The sequence below is a fragment of the Gracilinanus agilis genome, chromosome 2 (genome assembly GCF_016433145.1).
Source record: "Gracilinanus agilis isolate LMUSP501 chromosome 2, AgileGrace, whole genome shotgun sequence".
NCBI lineage: Eukaryota > Metazoa > Chordata > Mammalia > Didelphimorphia > Didelphidae > Gracilinanus > Gracilinanus agilis.
The window spans coordinates 129,237,916-129,243,403 of NC_058131.1; positions in this window are offsets into that span (position 1 = coordinate 129,237,916).

A 5,488-nucleotide genomic window follows, 5' to 3' on the forward strand; every position below is an offset into this window, starting at 1 on the left:
GGGAGGGGCTTCTTCCTCTCGTGTTTTAGTGTGAACTGTTTCACCCCTTTAAAGTGTGGAAATGCCCCGATTCTGCCTACCTTCAATGCTGCGCCCTGTTGTGGGGTTCCTTCGTTCCTCTGGACTCGTTTTTATTTCCCCTTGAGGGGTCCTGTGTGGTTCGGTCAGGAGAGATCAAGCAGCTGCTCCTTACTCTGCCACCATCTTAACCGGAAGTCCTCCAAACCTATATTTTTATTTAGAAGAAAAAATGTATTTGTAATTTACCTTTAAAAAATCTTATATACTATGAATATATTAATTTATAGCTGTGAATTAAGTATATAAATTGTTAATCTATAGACCAACTGAATATATTCATCAATTATAACACATATCCAGTGTACATTTCACAAATGGCTTAGGATCAAGTTTTATCTTTCCCAGTATTCTTATATGCAACCTCTAGATGGTGCCAGACACCTCCAACCAGATCCCAAAACACTGTTGGTCATTCATTTCCTACAAATCGAGTTCCTCTGCTATGTGTCTGGAAGTTTAAGTAACAGTTTTCTGTCTCTGGATCAAGGGATTTGCTTAGACCACAGAAATTCCAGTGGAAGAATCATTGCTTGTCCCCCTTTTGCAGGAACATGTTGGCATTTCCTTGTGGCTTATCCAAGCTTTGGCAGGTATGGAAATTAAAGGGACAGAAAAAGAGGGATGTGAATGATTATCTACAGCCTCATGAAAATGTAGTGGGTGACTCATGTGTTGTGGTGGGACTCACTTTTTGCCTCCACCCCTTGGCAGAAAAGTTGGAGAAGAATAAAATACTACTGTTCTGTAAGAAATGATGAACATCAATACAGGAAAGCTTGGAAAGACTTAGATGAACTGATCTAAATGAAACAATTATACAGGATGACAATACACAAAGATCTCAAGAATAACAGAGAAGAACTACAAGCTATTAAAAACCTAATGTTGGGAGATTATAAATAACAAGTTTCATTCCAAAGAAAAGATATGGGAAGAAACTTTTCCCTGCTCCTTAGCAGAATCAGGGTCCACTGGTCTTAAACTTCACATGTAGCTTTTCCACCTACCCCCCAAAGCATTGATGGGATTTTAGGTTTTTTTTTCCCTCTTCTTTCTCCTTTTATTAAATATTTTATTGCTAAAAGGGATAGCTCTCTGGGAAGCTAGAATGAGGAGCCATATAAGGGACAATCTAGGTGATATAAAAGCAAAATCTATCAAAATAATTAAAAAACAAAAGGAAATGTGCAAGAGAAAATCATTTACCCTAATTGAAATAGGAGTTAGGTCTGGAAATCTTTTATGTAGAGGAGAGTGGCATTGTTTAAGGAACCATTTAGAATCTTAACCTGGTGGAATTTAGGAGTTTTTGAAAAATACAGATTAGAAAATGAGATGAAGAATTCCCAGGCATGGGATCTATGAAAAAGTTAAATAGTTGCTCCCTCCCTGCAACCCCTCAACACCCCCATTGATAGATTCTAGGAACTTGAACCTAACAGAGTCCTTACCAGGAATAGGAAAAAACACTGATTCAAAAGATGGTAGCAAACAAAACAAAACAAAACAAAACAAAAACAAACAAGAAAATATATAATTTTGGCTTTAGAAGAAATTAGGATGTGAAGTTGTTTTGGAATAAAGAGATAGCTATAGAAGAGGAATTTCAGTGATTAGTGCCAGAGGTTGAACTGAAGAAATGAATCCTTAAGAACAGGGGCTACCTGTAATTTAAAGGAACAAAGATAGACTTGTGGCAAATAACAGCTATAAAGGGATCCTGGGAGAGTTGTGCTCCCTGATGTCTTCAGAACATGATTTTCTTCTCACTTGAAATATGTTCCTTTTTTTCTTCACTGTAGAAAGAGGGTTTTCCCTCCCCCAATTGGTTTATGAGGGAATTTAAGAATCATTTCATTGCATAAGTTTTCCAAAATTGATTTCTGGTAATGTTTTTAATTAAATGCTGTATTCTAGTGATTCCCAAAGTGGGCGCCACTGCCCCCTGGTGGGTGCTGCAGCAATCCAGGGGGAGCAATGATGGCTACAGGTGCATTTATCTTTCCTATTAATTGCTATTAAAATTAAAAAATTAATTTCTAGGGGCCCTAAGTAATATTTTTTCTGGAAAGGTGACAGTAGGCCAAAAAAGTTTGGGAAACACTGTTGTATTCAATTAAATATTTTATTTCCCCCAGTGTTTAGTTATAGTTTTAAGACCAAGATAATCAGGTAAGAGATGCAATAGGGGGCAGCTGGGTAGCTCAGTGGAGTGAGAGTCAGGCCTAGAGACAGGAGGTCCTAGGTTCAAACCCGGCCTCAGCCACTTCTCAGCTGTGTGACCCTGGGCAAGTCACTTGACCCCCATTGCCCACCCTTACCAATCTTCCATCTATGAGACAATACACCGAAGTACAAGGGTTTAAAAAAAAAGAGAGAGAGATGCAATAGTTTATAATCCTATTCTCTTATTTTAAAAAAAGGAATTAAAAAGCTAGCTTCTACTTTTATTTATCATCTTGGAGTTTTTTCTTTAAATTTTGTTTTTAAGATTTCTATTTTTGTACTTAATTGTAAAAATTTGATTTACTGGTTTTCTGGACTTAAAAAAACTATATACCCAATTTATTGATCTACTCTTTCTTCTTTTGATGAAATAGTTAGAGATATATATTTTCCACTCAGTAAGACTTTGGTACTTCCTACAATTTTTGGGATTTTTAATGACATTACTTTTTCTATAATTCTTTAGGATTACTTTGTTTAGTTTTCAATTCATTTTAGTCTTTGCATAAAGACCCATTTTGAATGTAATTTTTATTATATTATGATTAGTAAAATATTTTTTAATTTTTATTTTTTGCATTTTTCTGAAGTTTTATAAACTAATACATGGTCAATTTTTATGGAGTTACTCTAAACATACTGGGAAAGATATATTATCTGTGAAGTAGATAAACTAGGAAATTTTCTAGTAAGATCTAAAGTAAGAAAAAAGTCCATTATCACTAGTATCATTAGATATTATCCTGGAATACTAGCCATAGTAATAAGATAAGAAAAAGAAATGAAAAGAATAAGCATAGGCAAAGAAGAAACAGATCTATTCATTTTCTTGCAGATGATCTAAAGGCTTACTTAACTGAAACAATGAACATTTCATCTGAGAGTCAGGATATAAAATAAGCCCATACAAATCATGAGCATGTCTGTATATGACCAACAAAGCCAAACAGAAATTTGTGAAAAGAGTAATTATATTTAAAATAACTATAGACAATATAAAATACTTGAGAATCTTCTCACCAAAACACACATAGAAGCTATATCAACACAACTACAAAGCATTCTTTATATAAATAAAAACAGATTAAATAATTGAAAAAATAGACATGCTCATGGATAGGTTGAGCGAATATAACAAAAATGACAAAGCTACCTAAAGTAATTTACTTATTAAGTGACATAACAAACTACAAAAGTTTATTTTATATAGCTAGAAATAAACATATTCATAAACACATTCCTAGACAATTTGCCTATAAGATCTATGTATAAAAGAAGATTTTATGACCAAATACTAGATATAGAGGTTGTTCACAGGAGGTAAAATGGACAAGTTTAATTTGTTTTCTTGTTGTTCAGTTATTTTATTTGTGTCTGACTCTTCCTGAACCCTTTCTTTGTTTTTGGCAAAGATACCAGAATGGTTTGCCATTTCCTTCTCCAGTTTATTTTGCAGATAAATAAATTAAAGCAAACATAATTAGGTGACTTGCCTAGGGACAAAAAGCTAGTTAAGTGTCTGATGGTGGATTTGAACTCAGATCTTCCTGACTTTAACCTCAGTGCTTTATCTACTGTGCTACCTAGCTGCCCACAATTTTGGTTATATAAAGTTAAAAGGTTTTGCACAAACAAAATCAATGTAGCCAAAATGAGAAACAAAGCAAACAATTGAAGAAAGAATTGCAGCAACTTTCTTTAATAAAGGTTTGATTTCTAATTTAAAAGTCAATTTTGTAAGGATAAGAACCATTCCCCAACTGATCAATGGTCAAACAGAAAATGCAAGCTATCAATAGCTATATAAAAAATTCTAAATCTTTAATAATTAGATAAATGCAAATTAAAATAACTCTAAAATCACATCCTATTAGATTGGCAAAATTAACAAAAAAGGAACATGACAAATGTTGAAGGGGCTATCAGAAGACAAGTACAATAATGCAACAGTTTTGAACCAGTTTAGTCATTTTGGAAAGCCATTGACCCTAAAATATAACTGTTAGGTCTATACTCCAAAGAGATCAAAGAAAGTGAAGTTGAGCAGAACCAGGAGAATAATTTGTATAATAACAATATTGTAAACGTAAACAACCTAGACTAGGAACAGTGATCGACACAATAAACAAACACAAATTCCAAAGGTATCATGTTGAAATATGTTATCTCCTGATAGAAAACTGATGAACTCAGATTATAGTTTGAGGTATATTTTATTTCTATTTTTTTATAATGGCCAATGAGAGAATTTGTTTTGCTGGATTATAAATGTTTGTAACAAGTCTTATTTTTTCTTACCTTCTTAATGGGTGGTAGAAAGGGAGTTCTTTATTTTCTGGGACTATTTTGATAGGAGGAAAGTTGCTTAGTTTTGCCACAACTTTGTATGCAATCATTTTCTTTCCTTTTTTTTCATTCAATTTTATTTCATTCTCAGTTTTTAATTCTCTACCTTCTACCACCCATTCAGAAGACAAGAATGAAACAATGGCGGGGAAAAGAAGAAAGCTAAAATGAAACCATACAAAGTTACAGAGAAACCAGGCAACTTTTCTCTTTACAAAAGACCCCCCTGAAAATAGAGAGATGCCTATCAGGATTGTGAAATGTAACAATATATTGTAATTAGTTAGATTTCATTACTTGCTCGGCAAAGACTTTCTGACTCACATAAATTTGCTGTAAGTGGTGAATCCAGGGAAGGAGACTGTGTATTATGATAGAGTATGAAAATTGACCTAGAGGCCACCACTTTTTTGCTCCACATTTCATTTATTTATTTATTTTTAAATGATTCCATTTTAGATTCAATACTAAATATGGATTCCAAATCAGAAGAGCAGTAAAGTGTGTGTGTGTGTGTATATGTATATATATATATACACATATATGCATATATGTGTATATATATATATAAAAGTTAAGTCACACAGCTAGAAAGTGTCTGAGGTCAGATCTGAATCCAGGACCTCTTTCTACAGGCCTCGCTCTCTATCCACTAAACCACATTGCCAGCTTGATGCTGCTGGTAGTTCAAGTATATACAAATAGATCTATTATGATTCTGACCATCAATCCATACCAATTACTAGTTTAGTTATAGGAGTAAGAAATTAGTCAGTGACAACAGAACTAAACCTAAATGAATAATCTAAGAATTAGAACACTTAAATAACTGCCT